We start from the raw sequence: 18,476 nt of genomic DNA on the forward strand, positions 1-18,476 counted from the left end.
CGTCATTGGCAAATATCTTCTCCCATTCTGTAGGTTGTCTTTTAGTTTTGTTGACTGTTTCTTTTGCTGTGCAGAAGCTTATCTTGATGAAGTCCCAATAGTTCATTTTTGCTTTTGTTTCTCTTGCCTTCATGGATGTATCTTGCAAGAAGTTACTGTGGCCAAGTTCAAAAAGGGTGTTGCCTGTGTTGTCCTCTAGGATTTTGATGGAATCTTGTCTCACATTAAGATCTTTCATCCATTTTGAGTTTATCTTTGTGGATGGTGCAAGAGAGTGGTCTAGTTTCATTCTTCTGCATGTGGATGTCCAATTTTCCCAGCACCATTTATTGAAGAGACTGTCTTTTTTCCAGTGGATAGTCTTTCTTGCTTTGTCAAATATTAGTTGACCATAAAATTGAGGGTCCACTTCTGGATTCTCTATTCTGTTCTATTGATCTGTGTGTCTGTTTTTGTGCCAGTACCACACTGTCTTGATGGCCACAGCTTTGCAGTACAACCTGAAATCTGGCATTGTGATGCCCCCAGCTATGGTTTTCTTTTTTAATATTCCCCTGGCTATTCGGGGTCTTTTCTGATTCCACACAAATCTTAAGATAATTTGTTCCAACTCCCTGAAGAAAGTCAATGGTATTTTGATAGGGATTGCTGCTTGAGTTCTACGTACGTGTGCACACCCAAGAAAGGCCACATGAGCGCACTACGGATCAGGAAGAGGCTCTCACTGGAACCTCACCATGCTGGCACTCTGATCCCAGACTTCCAGCCCCCAGAACTGTGAGCACATACATTTCTGTTGTTTCTAAGTCATCCAGTTCGTGGGATTTTATTATAGCAGCCTAAACCAACTAAGCCAGAGGTTAAGTATTCTCCAAGGTTACAAGGCTAGAAAGAGGCCAAGCATGAATAAAAACCTTTTTCTATCTATGTCCAGTGTGTTTGCCTTACATGGTATTCTTTTGATGCGTGTGTTCATTTCACTTGTCTTCTCAGATATTTATTGAGAATTTACTATGTGAAGGCCTTATGTTCTCCTCTGCATTCTTGTCCCTCTCTCTGCAGTTATTGTCCTATTTCCTTCACCCTGCTTTTCTACCAACACCATTACAACAGTTCCTCTGTTATAAATTCAGTTCCATGGGAAACCCCTTACCACCACATAGAAAAAGCATTGTGTTATTACGAGCATCTCATGTTTATTGCACAGCCCCTGGTGAGGGGGTTCAGGAGGAAGAAGACATGTGTCTTTTTTCTAATGCAGTTTATACATCCCAAGAGGGGATGAGGGTTTTGAGGCATATGAATAAATTCCATCTCCCCAGCCACCTCAGAGCAGTGTTAAAATGATCATGCCCCTAATATTAGTTCACCTTTAGTGAATATCTTTATTGAGTGTAGACAATACTTTCCATTTGTTTATTTTGATTCTTATGAAAATTTTCAGGGCAGATATGGTTATCTCCAGTGCTATAGATAGCCCACCATCACCCTTGGGTCGTTCTGTGTGCCTTGAGAGCCTCTACTGTATTTTCTAAATCCTGCAGAGACCCGCAGCTTAGAGGCTCTGGCTCTAAGTAAATTGTAAATTGGTTTGATGGGATTGATGGTGGATTGTTCAGATTTGTTCCAGCTTAACTGGAACCAGTCAAAACTTAAAAGGAGCTGGTCAGTTTGGAAGGATTAAAGAATTATACGTGATTTTAAAAAAGTTCTGAGACCAGAAGCCCCTGAATGACACTGTCTGAGAAACAGGAGCCAATGGCCAGTTTCTGTTCATTTTTTAAACTGAGATGAAGACAAACCTTTTTTTACTGGCTTTCAGCTTGATATCCATGTGGCCTCCCCATACTAGCCCCGGCTTCCCCTGCTTATGACCTGGAAGAGCTTCTGAGTTGAGAGGTGATTCTGAGAGGTGCCAAAGGGACTTGGGCATACATCTGGAGATACAGCGTCAGCCCCTTTCTTGACAGATAGTTCTAGCTTTGCCCTGTCCCCTAACATATCCTATAAAGTCCGTGTGTGTGTGTGTGTGTGTGTGTGTGTGTGAGAGAGAGAGAGAGAGAGAGAGAAAGAGAGAGAGAGAGAGAGAGAGAGAGTGTGAGATCGTGAACCACCATATACATGTACCTCTGCGGATGTCCTTTCAATCTAGGATAAAATTGCCTTTCTTAGATGGTGAAAATGATATGTGATTACAAAAGGGATGATCTTGAGGCTATTTTTTCCCAGCAGAAATTCTCTTCTGAGCCTTTTCGGCATCTGTCTGCCCCACCAAGCCTCGTGTGTGACCCCAGGGCCTGCTTGTTTGCCTTGTACGGGCCTCTCCGGGTCTCCAGGAACTACTCAGGATCCACGCTCTCCGTCAGCTCTGGAGCAGGGCCAATCTCATGCCTTCCTTTCTGCTGTCTTCATTAATACTGGGCACGCGTCCCAGCATTCCTGAGAAATTGATAGAGACAGAACATCAATTGTAGTTTAGCTCTACAACGGGGAAACTCACGGTGACAGGCCAGGGGAATTTTGTTGCCAGAGAAGTCAATGGGCCCTTTCCTGGAGCAGCCCAGTGTTGAGACACTCTGGGCCTTCATGAAGTCATAGAGTGGGACACAGGACAAGAGCAACAAGCCGCTAATCTGCTAATTGCAGCCTGGCTAAGTGATATTACCTTTGTGCTTGGCTTTCTTGGACTTGATGAATGGCTATGTATGTGGAAGAGAACAAACCAAGGCATCTTCTCGCAGGCTGGGAGAAGGCTGTGGCGTGTGATTTAGAACTTACAAGACCCAGATGGGGGTCAGGCTGGAAGATGTCGCCTCACCCAGAACTCTCCTCTGAGGGATGCCACAGGACTGGGGTCAGAGAGGGTGGCAAGAGCAATGTTGAAACTGAGTTGGCCCACTTGATGGCCTCCAGATTCCTCTGCTGGTTTCCCGCAGTATGGGAAAAATATGTAATATGTAGCTGCTTTTTCCTGTTAAGTCACTGTGGGTCCCTTTCTGGCAGGTGATATCTGAGGGGTATATGAGTGAGCAGAACTCACCAGAGGGGACAGACCCAGGATGGAAGCATGTGTGCCTTCACACAAAGGGCCATGGAGGGAGATGGGTGCCTCTGTCCCCAAATCACCTGCTCCTCCTCTTGTGTTGTCCACCTCCACAAATGATACCATCTGCCAGTTAGTTGTCCACTCAGAGATTTTTTAAAAAGATTTTATTTATTTATTCATCACACACACACACACACACACACACACACAGAAAGAGAGAGAGAGGCAGAGACACAGGCAGAGGGAGAAGCAGACTCCATGCAGGGAGCCCGATGTGGGACTCGATCCCAGGTCTCCAGGGCCCTGGACTGAAGGCAGTGCTAACCGCTGAGCCACCCGGGCTGCCCCCCCATTCAGAGATCTTAAAGTTGTTTGTGACTCTTTCCCCTTTTCCATGCCTACGTCATGAAATGGCATTTCTGTATCTTTTGTGTGTCTTGATGTTGTGTCCATCTTTTCTTTGCCACTGGGACCTCCCTTGTCCAGGCCATGGTCCTCTATCCTGTGTGGGCCACAGCAGTAGCCACCCACTGGTCCCATCTCTAGTCTTGCTTCCTAATCATCTTCAGCCAGAGTCATCTTCCTCTCAAGTATAGATCTGGCTGTCTCACTTCTCTGCTTAAAGCCTTCTTTGGTTCCTCATTGCCTCTGGATCAAGGTCAGTCTTCTTTGCCTGGCTGGTGAGGTGTGGGCTGGCCCAGCCTCTTTTCCAGATTTCTCTCTCATCGCGGCCTGTACTATCCCAGCCTGCACTATCCCAGCCAGTGCAAACCTCCTGTGGTCCCCTGAATGTACCAGCCTCTTTCTTCTTCTAGGCCTTTATGTGCACTTCTCTTCCTCTGCCCCCTTTCCTTTTTCTCTTGGCTAAAAAGCCGAGACTCCTTTTTCTGGTCTCAGCTTAGATGTCACTTCCTTTGGGATATTTTTTCTGACTTCTTCAATCCAAGCCTGTCCTTCTCTGATCCCATAGCAGCCAATATATTCTCACACTGTAGTACTGATCATAGTACATAGGAAATGCCAGCTGATGCAGCAGAAGACATTTTTTTTTTCATGGATGGTATAGAATTTCTCTTGAGGAGGGAATTAGATTTGTTTAGGGAAATATCTGGATGAGCTGGTTGGTTTAGAAGGTAGGACTTTGAGCCCTGGTTTAGCAGGAGACAGGAAACTAAAGAGATTACTGAACTGTTGTATGTAAGAACTAGATAAAAATACATGTGTCAAGGAGAACAGATTGGGAGAAATCAGGTGGGGAGAGGATGGTTGATCAGTGTGGTGAATTGGCTGAAGAATTTTCAAGACCAGAATAACTCATGTACGATCAAAGTTGCAAACACTTTTGAGATATAATCCTTTACTCTTCCCTGGCCCTAAACCTCCAGTAAAATTTAGCCTACACACTAAGGACTTGTGTGGGTGTGTGGTGTAAAGCCTGAAAAGGCTGTGGGTTCATGTCTGGATCTTGTCCATTGTGGAAATAAACAGCCATCACTGAGGAAAAAATAAGAATTCAGAAGAGAAAAGATGTTATAGGTGGATGAACTAACGTAAGGGTGTTAGCTTTCCTAACATATGCAGGAATGTATGGGAATGTCAAAGAAACCACTGGAGTTTCCAAAATGTGGATCAGGGATTTGGGCCAACTTTACTTAGATTTACAAGGGAGGAGACCCCAGCCAACACCTGAGTTCCAATTCTGTGTCTACTTCCTCCCTGGGATAAACCTATGAAGGAGACAGGTGTAGGTGTCCTCTGTTCTCACATTGGACTAAAAACGATGGCTATGGAATGAAGACAGGAAGGAAAATGATGAAAAATAAGAGGTAGGTCTAACTTGCAAGAGCTATTTAAGCTTTTAGAAATACCAAGAACAAAACTGAGGTCTCCAATCAGAGGGTCCAGGCAGGAGGTCAGAGGGGATCCTTATAGGCCCCCTGCCGGCCAGGCTCCCTCTGTATAGGAACTGCAGTTTGATCCTGGTCCAAGCACATCTCATCTGCACACGAAACTGGGTTTAGCAGGCACGGGTGTGCTGGCCCAGGGAGGAGGGCCCAGGGACCAGGCAGGAAGGTCTGGTGGAAGAAGCCCGGCTTGTCAGGTGGGTCTGTGTGAGGCATGTTTCCAGGCTTCCAAGTCAGGACTAGGAGGCTGGAAACCTGCATTGACTCATTTCACGGTCCCTGGCTCTTGAGGTATTATTCACTGTCCCTCTGGGCCTCTGGATGTGGATGTGTGAAAAGAGGAGCCACACTGGATAGGGTGTTAAAAAGAGTAAGGCTTCTGGAGCTTGGGCAAATGGGTGATTCTTTTTGATCCCCGTGGGTCCCACCAGAAAGCTTGGCTGTGGCACCTGCTGGAACCAGGTGGGGGAGCCTGGGATCTGACAACTGCGTACCTTTGAGGCTTCCACTTTTTCTTTTTATATCTGCTGTTCCTGTTTTTTTAATTATTGATATTTTGCTCATTTTTATACCTTCTTTTAAAAAATAGGATTGCCTCCCCAAATATTAGATTTTGTGATTACTTAGCTATTAGACATACAGGTAAATTTACTTCTGCCTTTGTGCATGTGGAATTTGTGGGTTTTTTTCTCCTCCTCTCCAGATGCCTTGTGGTGGTCTTTATTAATCACTTTTTACCATGCTGTGGAGGTGATCCCCCCCCCCCTTTTAAAAGCAGGTCTGCCAGTAGAATAACCTGAATGAACTGAAATGTTTCTGCCAAGTGTAATTGCCCTGAGGACAACTTCATAGTTGATAGACTTTAATCAGATCCCTCTTCTCTGTTTCCTGGAAATCTTCCTTCAAAATGTTTCTTAACCCTGATCCCTGGGGGTTTTACCCCCTCATAAAGCCAGTGGGGGAGTAGTTCTTTGGAACGCAGGACAGGGAACAGCTATGTGAAGAGTGTTTCTCTTTCCATCTCCAAGAAAGGTCACAGGAAAACCTTTGCTAAGAATAAGGTTTTTGGAAAGATACTCAGCTTGCGTTAGCCTGTCAGTGAAGGCTGCACCCTCAAGGGAGCGGGAGTGTCAGGTGGCAGCAGGACCAGCAACCTCAGCCTTGGGGGGCCCAGTGCCACTCTTCCCAGTCCCCCCATCAAGGGGCACCCATCTTCTATTTTAGTAATAGATGTGGCACTGGAGAAGACTTCCTGCATCCTATGTTGTTGCCCCTTTCTCCCTTCCTCCAGCCTGTTCTCCTGGTCAGCAGGGCAGTGTTGGCATCACTCCAGCAAATCTGACCTGTTTCTGGATCCTTCTGCATTTCATATGGTTGCTAGCTGCCTCATCTTTGCTCATGCTGTTCTCTTGGCCTCGAATGTCCTTTTCTCCTTCTTCCCCTGGGTAACTGTCCCTCTCCCTTTAAGATTCAGCTCGGTGATCAGCTTTTGGGGAAATCTTCCTTGGCTTCCTAGGTTGATTTAGATGCTGCCTTTGAGCTCCCATCATGCCCTCTACTTGCCTTTGTCCTGGCCTGACTGCATTCTACTGAGATGGAATTTTCAGTTGCATGTCTTCTTTACTGGACCATGTACCCTCGAGTACGGGGGCAGTATCTGATTCACTGCTGAGTCCCAGCACTCAGCATAAACCCCAGCAGAGTGGGTACTCAGTAAACATACTTTGTATATGAAAGAGAGAGAGAGAGAGAGAGAGAGAGAGAGACTGATTGTTTTGGGGGCAACTGTAGGAAATGGGGCATAATCTCAGCATCATGCTCTAATTTCCTGCTGGCAGACCCTCTTCATGTCAACTAGGGGGACTGACTCAGAGCTCAGCTGCCCCAGGCCCCTTACACCAAGCCCAAGGCTTAGAGTCCCCATGTCTCCATGTTTATGTGTCCATCTGCACCTGGCTGAAAAGCTCTGCTCCTCATGACCTACTCCTCCCGTATAAGCAGACCCTACATGAGCTTGGCTAATCGCCATACTATCTGCCAAACATGTCCTCTATTTTTCATCTCCCTTCCCTTTGCTCACACCATCCTTCCTGCCTGGAATACCTATTTCTGCCATGTCGTCTGTGTGGTCTCTTTATCTGCCATTTCCAAGATCTGATCCCAGCCCCTATTTCTAGGAATCCAGCATTTCCATGCCTCCCTGCCACTGCAAATACATCTCTTCCTCCTCTAAATTCCAGTGATCTTGACTCTGACCTTCCACACTGTCCCTTAGCATTCACAATTTGTCATTGACCAATGTTTGTCCTTTTTAGGACCCTGTCTCCTCAGGACAGTGGTAAGTAAATAGCCCAAGACCCACCTGTGTTTTCCTGACTCCTCAGGTCCCGGGAGGTGTTCAGAGATGTTTAGAATCATTCCCTCCTTGGACTGGCAGCCATAGGAGGCTGCTCAGGGGAAGCTGGGTCCAGAGGTGCATAGAGAACAGGGCTGAGGGTTCCCAGAAGTGGAGTAGATGGATGCCCTGGTATGGGGTAATTTTGGAATTTGGAATTTTGGAATCCCCACCTGGAATGCCACCCTTAGTGAATGTATTCTCTCATAGAGTACCTTTCAGACAAAAGAGGAGCGGCCCAGAATGACAGTTCATGCTGTTGCTTTGGGGCTTTTCCACAGCAAGGAGAAGGTCTACTCTTCCGGTGGGTCAACAGGACAGGAGATGCAAGGCAAGAAGTCGTGGAGAGACACATCTGCTGACTTCTCCACTTGTGCAAGAGCTGGTCCAGTGGCAATTGGCTGGCAGAGAAAACTCAGACAGGCCCAGGCCTCCCTCCGCCTCTGCCGATAATACTGCGACCACCCTTTCCAATCTGGAGAGGCCACTGCAAATGAAGTGCTTACTTGAAAAGTCCCCTGGAGCCATCCTTATGGGATCAAGATGCAGAAAATAGTTTAATGAGGACGCCAGCCTGCAGGTGCACCTGTGCTAATTCTGTAGACAAAGACACTAACCTGACAGCTCAGAGAGGAAGAAGCTGTTACTCCTCTTTTGGGAAACATCAGCCCTGCAGGGCAGGCTGAAGCCCCTCCCAGAGGCAGGAGGCAGATGGCAAAGGCATTCATGGGACACTCCCCCCCCCGCCCCCCCCGCCTCCCACCCCCCCCCACCCCCCCCACCCCCCCCCCCCCCCCGCCTGGCCAGTTGGCTGCCCTCGTGACAGACTCCGCAGCATCTCTGGGACCCAGTGGCTGCTCCTCACCAAGCGGAAGCCATAGGGAGCTGTGCCAGTGGGTGGTGAAGAGACACTGGAGTGGGCAGGACGGGGAGAACCGGATGCAAATTCCCACACAGAGAACTCAGATGGTGGACTGAGAGTTTAGGACAACAGCTTTTAGAGCTTGACTGACCTACAGTAAGGACTACATTTAAAACTGTATTTCACTGCCTCCCATGTGTGATCTCATGAAACAATGCTTGCCCCTACTCTGTGCAGTGCACCCCAAACATCTGATTCTTTCACTTAAAAATGCTGATTTTGACCCCCTTTATGTATTTCATGAGTCCACTAATGAGTTGCTTCCCACTATTTGAAACATGTGGGTCAGGCTCATGGAGACATTCGGATGGAGATTGGAGTGGGCAAGGCTGCGTGCCCAGGAGCCATGGCACAACCTTGACCCCTTATCTGCTCCTCGGACAGACAGTCAGACCCCCTAGTAGGTTTGTTGTAAAAGTTAAATGAGATAATCTGTTAAGGTGCTCAGCACAGAGCTTGGCATATGTAAGTATTTGATAAGCATTAGATGTGATGATGATGGTAGTGGTGGCGATGGTGACTTTGGTCTTCTTAGGATGTGAATGCAGTTCCCTGTGGCTCTAGCCTCATTTCCCACAGCCATCATTGCTGGAGTAAGGCCATCAGGTTCCCTGTGGCTCTAGCCTCCTTTCTCATAGCCATCATTGCTGGAGAAAGGCCATCAGCCACATTTATAACTCTTTGAAAGTTGAAGCTCCTCAAAGCAGTGAGAAGCAAATTGAGAAGGGCCTGGTGAGGAATCAGAGCTTTGCAAGTGGGCCACCATCAAGGTTGAGACCCAGATTGGGACCGTCTATGATGTATTTTCAGCATGGAAAGATTGTCTTGCATTTCCCATGATAGATACATGGATGGAGACAAGGGACAGCGACATAGAGGAGTGGAAAGGATTTGAATCAGAAGTGATAGAGAAAAGGTCACAGACTTGGAATAAGCTACCTGGAAAATAGCGGAGGACTGGAACTCCAAGCAGGTGGTAGCCACCAGATTGCTCCTGTTCTGACAGATTCTTTCTTCATGTTTGTGTACCCATTCCTGTGCATTGGGAACCTCAGAGTCTCCCTCCCCACCCTGCAGCTCTGCCTTTAGCTCTGCTGCCCTGTAATGGGAGGGATAAGAGAGCAGGGGAGCTGTGTGCTGCAGAGTCCCTGGCTCTGAGCTGCTGGGGCCAGATGTGGGTAGGCCAATGCCTGAAAGGGGACCTCTCAGGCCCACAGGGAGAGGATGGTCACCTGGCTCAGGGCTGAGCATCCACACCCACTTTAGACACAGCCAAGAGAAGCCTTCTTCGGAGCTCTTTGGCTCACACACTGAGTCCCATGTTGTGGATTTGGCACATTGTGAGGGCAGCCAGCTCCTTCGCCCTTTCTCTTTTCTGTTCCACGTGGCAGAGATGCTTTTTGGCTTCCCTCTCTTCTTTCGAGTGAGCCTGGGATGTTGGTGTGGAATAGTGCCAGCCGAGCCTTGGAGAAGAGGGCAGGGCAGGGAGCAGTCTGGGCCCCTGAATGGACCAGGCCTTGATGGGGTGGTTTGGTCAGGTGGTCAGGTGCTTCAGGTGGCTACAGATACTTGCAGATTGGATCCGGCCCCTTAACCTGTGAGGAGTGAGTCCAGAGGGGCACTGAGCTCAGTCCTGGTGTGAGTGTCTAGCGGTTTGGAGAAGGAGGTCAATGCATGGATCCTGTCCTTGGTTCTCCTGCTCCCTGTGGTGGGCTGCCTGGGCTTTCCTCTGTAATGCCCCATCCCTGGGCGCATCTCGATGACCGCTCCCTCTGGCCTCGGAGACCTGGCGGAGGCAGGGCCGGCCCCCATACAGCTGGCTGGACGGTGCTTCTTGCTGCACTTCTGCAGCCAGGCGGCCTGGTGGGGGCTTGCCAGTGCCACGAATAACATTTTTAATAAGAGAATTTTTCTTTTGTTAGGCTTCAGTCTCTCCCTGAGCTTTCCCTCATTTTCTCCCTGAAAATAGCTTCCTAGAACAGCTGCTATGTTTAAGTTGTACCCTCAAGGCTCAAGCACAGCCCTGCCTGTGTACACAGGCACACAGAGTGCGACTGGACGAAATGAAAACAGGTCCTGCTCCTCCCTGTTCTGTCTCTCTGCACACTCCTGCCTTTCCTTACTTGAAAGAGCAAATGAACAGTTTCTATTTCGTAGAGCGTCTCTTCTCTTGCCTTGCCCATGCTGTGCCCAGTGAGCGGAGCAGGAACAGCTTTGTCCTCTGGGGCTCCCGCAGGGGACTGATGGCCACCGGAGCCCCTGAGATAGTCCTTGTGCTTTGAGAAAGGACCCTGGGGATGGTGCTTCTCTTGCTCACCTGGGGGCTCAGGGGGAACTTGCTGGAAGAGGCCCACTTGGTAAGAGCATCCTTGAGGTGGGGGATGCTCCATGGCAAAAAGAAGTGGGATGTGTTCGGGCCATGCAAGATCTAGCAGGGGGGAGTTTGGAGTGCCCCAGAAGGAGAATTTGAGCTATGGCTAAATCCCCACGGAGTCCTTGCCATGGGGAGCTAAGGGGGCCTCAGGATAGGCTCTTCCTGCCCCACTCAGGAGGAGTGGGTGGCGAGGACTTGGGGCCTGGCGTGAGCTGACCAGGCTCAGCAAGGGCCCAAGCTGTGTTTGCTCCATCCGCTGTGGGTCTGTCGGGGGGTTGGGGTGGGGGCTCTGTCCACTGGAGGGCACTGCAGCACCGCCGTGGGCAGTTTCCACAGCCCCTCTGCCCGAGGCTGCGGTCGCTCTAGAGGGAGACAGAGTTCGGCCAGGCTCTGGCTGCCCTTAGGGTTGTCACCTGTGGGGCTGGAGCATCCGGCAGTGTGCCCCCCCTCCCGTGCTCTCTCTCTGTCTCTCACTCTCACACACACAGAGGCATACCCCACACCCTCATTCACACGGAAACACGGACCCACGTGTTCGCCATCACTCACGTTCATAATGCACAAACTATACATTTATATGTGCACGTTCATAACCACACACGCGGATACAATCCGATCACAGTCATATGGACTCACACCCATTTCACATACACCCCACTCGATGACTCACACACACACACACACACACACACACACCCCATTGCCAGTTTCAGCCATGTGCCTCACACATGCAGGCGGCTGGAGCAGCTGTTTGTGTGGTGGGGCTGATGTAATGTCAAGAAATTTCGTGTTATATTTAAAATGACACCTGTAAAAATAATCTTCAATTTGTAATTTAAATACTGTAATACTCAATTACGTGGACTGACAGGAAGTGTCCCAGTGGCTTTGGAGAACAACATTCTTGTGCCCCGTCCAATGCACTGGGGATGAGGTGGGGACGAGGTGGGGACCAGCCCAGGCCTCCTTCCTGAGGGGCTCACCAGGTCACCCAGCTGGGTGCCCAGTGGCATCCACAATCCAAGTGACAGCCTGTTGCTGCCAGTGCCCACTGTCCACACATCCATCTGTGTGCGCACCCTCCCCCCCTGCCCCCAGGCTGCTTCTAGAAGAGTGACTCCTGTAGGTTTACTCAGGTGACCAAAGACAGTTTCCACCCTGCAGAAAAGAGGAGGCTCTTCCAATGGCATGTCCATGGTCCCGACACACAGTCCCACAATCCTGCAACTCTTTCCTTTGCCCCGCTGCCTCAGATCTGAGTGCAGCGTGTGGTTTATAACCCCAAAGCCCAGGGCCCCTGAGCCCCTGAGACCCTCAGCACTGCCGCCTGAAGTCCCCCAGCTGCATGCTCCGCCCCAATGCCCTGGGCCCCTTGGGCACATGGCACACGGCACACACAGCACGGTTTACCAGATGGCGTTTTGCCCCCCAGCGCCCAGCCCTGTGGCTCCCAGCTCTGCATGCAGTCCCATGGCACACAGCTCCACACAGCCTGCGGCCTGGAGCACCAGCACCGCAGCCTTTCCCCCCAGCTAACACACAGCTCACAGCTGGGCTGTACGGCCACAGAACCCAGCACCTTTGGATGTGAGTCAGCCCTTGGCTGCTCTGCAGGTACCTTATGGTGTGCATGGCCCAAACTGAGCAACTCACTTTTCTCTGAGACCTGCTTCTGCTTCTCTTTTTCTCTATCTTTCTGAGTGACTGCTGCCCCTGGCAACGCCTCCTCCAGACAACCTTATCAGAAAACTGGCCATAATTCTTTACTTCTTCAGATCCTTCCTCTTCCATGACTCTCAGGTCTGATGGTTCTCAAACCCTGTCTGTCCCCTTTACCCTGACATAACTCTCCAATCTGATTCTATCCAACTTTCTATGTAGGTCCCAGGCTGGGTAGTTTGCTTCTTTTCACTCCCTCCTTATATCCAATCCATTCATATTTCCATGGAAACTGTAATAGAACAGTGCTGTCCAAGAGAATGTTCTGGCATAATGGAAATGTTCGAGATTTGTACTGACCAGTACAGTAGCCACCAGCCACAGGTGGCTTTTGGGCACTTGATATGTGGTGAGTGCTACTGGGGCACTGCATTTTAAATTTTATTTAATTAATTTAGATAGTCTCTTGTAGCCTGAATCTGACTGTGCCATGCCTCTGCCTCCATGCTCTGAGAGGAAAATTTAAATTCCAGAGAACTACCTATGGCCTTGCCCATATGTTCAGGCTCACAGGACACAGCTTGCCCTTTGCTTTCTGTGCTCCAACTTATTAGACTCCCTGATGTTTCCTGAACCTGAGTGCAGTTCTTTTGCACACTGGACTCACAGTGTTTCCTCTGCCTGGACACCCTCCCTGTTTGTCCTTAGACTCAGTGCTGCCTGTCTAGCCTACCTGGGGCACCTGTCCTGCTCAGGTCCTGGGGCAGGGGACCAAGCCCATCTCTGTGTCCCCACCGCTTCTGCTGTGGCCTGTAGCACCCTGCAGTGTAGTCACCTGGGTCCTTAGCACTCTTCTCCCCTCCTGGAGAAGTCTCCAGAGAGTGAGGTGACCTCCCGGAGCTTAGAGCTATATTCTGCCCATGACTGTGCCCTGGCCTCTGCCCTAGTGTGTCACACACTGTAGATGCTCAGCTTGCCCTAGTGTGTCACACACTGTAGATGCTCAGCTAGTGTTGGCTCCATCATTCAATGGGAAGACCGGCTGCCCAGTCACCTGCTGTGACATCTTTAGCAACGCGGTTCTAGGAAGCAATGGAGATGGATGTGAAATTCAGACATTTCTGGATTCCTCTTCCGTTTTCTTCTTCCCCTCTCTCCACCCATCCCTACAATCTTACCTAGGAGTGAAGGTGCACCGACCTTGGCCCTTGGTGCCATTCTGGGCTGCAGTTTCAAAGGCTGGCTTCCAGGGCTACTGTGTCACAGTGTACCGCCCCTCCTTCCTGCTTCCATACACCCCCTGTTCTCCCTACCAATACCACTTCCATTAGGCTCACCAAGTAGCCCCAGGGTCAGGGAATATCTGAAGCCCCTCGCTGGCCCACCCAGTAGTATGTGGATGGACTCCTGCTGCCCTTGGCTGGCTGTGCCCTCACTAACATCTCCTGCAGACCAGAAGGCAGAACGAAAAGTAATATATTCCCGGAGGTTGGCAGAGAATGGGGTGGAGGTGGGGTAGACAGGCTGCTGAGCAAGAGTCCCCAGGCTGCCGACTCTGCTCAGCTCTGGAAGTGCAGGGTCTCTTTAGTTGGCTGGGGTTTCCAAGGTTATTTTAGGGTTCTGATGTGGTGAGATTGCCAGCACCCTGCAGCCCTGGGGCGTGGGCTTTGGACTCGGACAGTTGTGTACATGTGTGCACTCAGGACAGTCCTGCATCTGTATGCTGCCTCTGTCACTCTGTGTGAACCCAGTTAAGTTCTGTGACCTTGCTGAGTTACAGCACCCTCTCTGTAAGGCAGAGAGGACATCCTCCTGCCTCCTTTAGTTTCCGTGAATGCCAGAACATGGGCCATAGCTCTGAGCACAGTGCTTGGCTCAGAACAGGGCTTAGTATATGACAGCAGCTCTTAATGTTAGCAGGATGCCTAAAAAGCCATTTCAGAGAATCCAAGCTTATGTGTTTGGTTTTTTATCTGGCCAACCTGAGACTCTGCTCCTTTACTCTTCTAAAGACTCCACATGGCAAAAGTGGGTGAACCCCCTTCCATAGTAAGGATTATAACAACTCCCAGCTACTGAATGCCAACTCTACCACAGATCTTCCTGAAGGCCTCACTGGCACCTTGTGATCTTCTCTGCACACGTTGAGGGAGACATTAACATTCCCATTCTACAGATGCGGGAGCTGGCTCAGAGAAATAAAATCACTTTCCCTGGGCCACACACTTAGCATGTGTTGGAGCCAGAATTTATAGTGTTTTATAAAATACAAATATCCGAAGGCTGTGAAATGGGATGCATGGTGATCATGCTAAGGTGTGTAGCATCTTGGAGTCTACAAAGTACTTTCATATTTTTGTTCACGATGAAGCCCCACATCATGCCTGTGAAGCAGGCAGGGTGAGGATCATCATTCCCATTTCACACATGAGGAATCAAAGCTCAGAAGTAAGAGGTTCTTTCCTGTAAGACTTAACATTTTGGAAGTAACAGGGCACCTCCTGGGTCACTGAACATCAGATTCTGTCCAGGAAAATTAGCAGTGGCTGGAGGTCAACGCTGTCATTGGCTGTGGGTGCTCTGGGGTTCCTTCCCAGCCACCTCCTTGTCCCCTTTCTTTTCATAGCACACTCAGCGGGAGAAATGTTTTTTGGACCTTGTCTTTTGGAATTCTGCATTTTTTCCTTATTCACACCAGACCCGGCATCTCTAGAACTTGGTTTTTCTTGGAAGGGCTGCCTGTGAGAATGGCCTTTTGTTTGCATTTTCCTCTCCCTGGAGGGGTAGGTGGGGGGGGCGGGGGGGGGGTTGCTGGGAGCCAGCAGGTCAATGGCTCCCTCCTCATCTCCTGTAGTCTCTGTGGCTCTATACACAAGGTCCGAGGAGAAGAGCTGGTGCCTTCCTTGGGAGGACAGTCAGGAGTACATGGGCTACTTGCTTGGTTTCTTCTCACCTGAGGCAGGTAGTTGGGGCAGGTAGTATAGTTCTGGTGGGATCCTGGAGACCCAAATGTTTATGTACTGTTTTATATCTATCAGAGACCCAGGGTCGTGGGGCAAGGGGAGTCCTGCTTCTGTGTGTATGTGTGTGTGTGCCTGTGAAGTGTGACTGGCAAGGCCTGGAAGCTGCTTTAATCACTAGGAAGCTAGGCATGTGGGAAATATCAAAGGGGTCCTTTTTTCATTTATTCTTTCTTGAGAGAGGGGATGCCTCCTGTTCCTGGCCATATCCCCAGCCCCTAGCCTGAGGTCTGGTACAATAGAAGGCATGTTATAAATAATTATTAAGTGAATCAGTTCTTTTTTAAATTGAGGCATAATTGCATACTATAAAACATCCAGAACTTTAGTATATAGTTCAATGAGTTTTAAGAAATATCTGTGCCCATGTAGCCAATGCCCCTGTAGTCAGTCCAATGCCCCTGTCAAGATATAAGCATTTTCATCCTCTGAGAAAGTTCCCTAAGCCCCTTTCCTATATGCACTCCTCTCTCATGGAAAAAAAACCATGATTCTGAATATTGCCCTCATAGGTCAATTTTGCCTGGTTTTGGAATTCATAGAAAAATTGGATCAAACAATAGAAACTCTTTTTTTCCTGGCTTCTTTAGCTGAGCAAATGTTTTCGAGGTTTATTCATATTGTTGTGTATATCAACGGACCATTCCTTTTTATCATTACATATTACTCTGTTGCGTGAGCCTACATCAATTTGTTTATCCATTTTCCTTTTGTTGGGCCTTTGGGTTGTTTCCAGTTTGGAGCTTTTCAGAATAATGCTGTCGGGAGTATTCATATGCAAGTCTTTTTGTGGACACATGTTTTCATTTCCTTTGAGTAATGAGACAGGAGTGAAATTGCTGAATCATAAGCTAGGTGTATATTTAACTTCACATGAAATTGCCAGTTTTCCAAAGTAGTTGTACCATTTTATTTTATCTTTTAAAGATTTTATTTATTTATTCATGAGAGACACACAGAGAGAGGCAGAGAGAGAAGCAGGCTCCCTGCAGGAAGCCTGATGCAGAACTCGATCCCAGGACCGGGGGATCATGACCTGAGCTGAAGGCAGAGGCTTAACCAAGGAGCCATCCAGGTGCCCAGTTGTACCATTTTATACCTCCACCAGCAAAAGTGTGAGAGATCCAGTTGCTCTGCATCCTTTCCACCGTTTGGTTTTGAGGTCTTGTTTTGACTGTTCTGGTGGGTGTATGGTTGTAACTCATTGTAATTTTATTTTGGATTTTCCTTACTGTTAATGATGTTGAACATCTTTTTATATGTTTATTGGCCATGTGGATTTCTTTTTGGGAAAGCATCCATCAAAGTGTTTTCCCATGCTTTAGGCTATCTTTTAAAAACTGATTTATGGGAATTTAAAAAATAGAATCTTGATTCTAGTTCTTTGTTGGGTATGTATTGCAAATATTTTCTCGTGGCTCACCTTTTCTTTCTTTCTTTCTTTCTTTCTTTCTTTCTTTCTTTCTTTCTTTCTTTCTTTCTTTCTCTTTCTTGGTGTCTTTTACTAAGCACAAGTCTAATTTGACTATTTTTTCTACAGTTAATGCTTTTTATGATCTGTCAAGGAAAAAATTTGCCTCCCCACCCCCTCTACTTTTTACATTCTCCTGTGTTTTCTTTTCTCTTTTTTCTTTATGGTTTTAGGTTTTATATTTAGGTTTGTAAAAAATTTTGGGCTAATTTTGGTGAATGGTTTGAGGCATGGGTCAAAGTTCACTTTCAAATACAGGCATCCTGTAGATAAGCATTCAGTGTGAGCCACTTCTGCTACCGGAGGCAAGCTGACTGCTAGCACCTTCACCCAGAGCAGCCAGCCTGAAGCCCAGCTGTCCTTGGCAGCCTCTGCAGGTGTTAGATAATTTCTACCTTGTGGGAGAACTTCTGCAGGTGATAATTAATTTGTTTTTATCCTGAGGCTGAGGTGGCTCAAATGGCAACTTGAAGGAATTTAGAAGAGGGAGAACTTCTTTTGCTGGTCAAGTAAGACTCCTTGGAGGAGGTTCTAGAGATGGGCTTTGAAGAATGGAGAGGACTTTGGTGTGCTGCAAGTAGGAAATGAACTCAAAATCATTAGTACTGTGTGCTGTCCCTTGCCATGAGAAAGGTATTCAGTGGGACATGTGTATCTGTACACATATATCTATATCTATGTCTCAGTTCAATCTCCATCTCTGTCTTCATCTGTATATTTAAATCAAAATCTATAGCTATTTCTGTATCTGAATCTGTGTCTATGTAGACATTAATCTCACTCTCTAGTTCTAATTTACATATCTGTCTCTCGATATCTCTGGGTTTAGGAGTAATTAACAGACTCAAACTTTCATGGAGCTTGATAGCACAATCTGAGCACTTTGATAGGAATGGGCATGGGACAATTCTTCCAACCTGTTGGCAGATTTGTCAACCCTCTTCCTGTTTAAGCTGTAGACCTACAGATCAGCACTGGGCAAGCTCTCAGAAATCACCCAGGCTAAGCTTATCTTTAGGGCAATGTACCCAGACAGGGCAAGGTGCTTGTCCCCATGTCCTGTAGTAGGTCATTGGCAGAATTTGGAGCATGGCTGACATTGCCTGGTTCTTGGATCTGGATCTGAGCTCACTCCAGTTGCCACTTCTCACACTCAAAGGGCCAATTTGCCCCTCTTGCCTCTGAGTTTTGGAGCACTCAAAATGCTCTGTAATGCTGCTGGCACTTGTGGCCCTCTGTGGGATGGAGAATAATCTCCCTCTATAGATCTGAAATTGTTAAGCCATCAGAGCCTCTCTCCTCCTAAAAACTCATGAGTTTTGTGAGGACAGGAGCTGTGTTATAGTGATCTTGGCATCCCCATATTTTATGAAGCAACAGCTCGAATCATACCCTGCACTTTGGTAGAACCAAGAAGCTGCTAAAGTTCTGCTTCAGTAGGGAAACATTCAGGCCAACACATCATTCTGAGCCCAGCCAATCACTCTGCCAAACAAACTTCTCAGGTTGAGTAACTTCTATTTTTCTAGAGGATTTGATACTTTTGATATTTGTTCCTTTTTAAGAGCCCATCTACCTCCCCTACCCTGAGATGTGTGCTTTGTGACTGATAACACATGCTCTACAACACTGAGGTCTAACTCGATTCAGTTCAGACAGAATGCTGGGTGTTTCTGCCTACAAAA

General features: G+C 48.1%; 1 protein-coding gene and 1 long non-coding RNA gene across 2 annotated transcripts in view; one reads left to right on the forward strand and one right to left on the reverse strand.

Annotated features, from left to right (window-relative positions):
• OSR1 (odd-skipped related transcription factor 1) overlaps positions 1-18,476 on the forward strand; it is a 365,031-nt gene that overhangs the window by 15,666 nt on the left and 330,889 nt on the right.
• Positions 1,172-7,898, reverse strand: LOC140601683 (uncharacterized). The gene is made up of 2 exons (XR_012004686.1): positions 7,313-7,898; positions 1,172-2,439 (listed from the first exon to the last, which is right to left on the reverse strand). It is a non-coding gene; the product is annotated as an uncharacterized lncRNA (long non-coding RNA).

The sequence above is a fragment of the Canis lupus genome, chromosome 12 (genome assembly GCF_048164855.1).
Source record: "Canis lupus baileyi chromosome 12, mCanLup2.hap1, whole genome shotgun sequence".
NCBI lineage: Eukaryota > Metazoa > Chordata > Mammalia > Carnivora > Canidae > Canis > Canis lupus.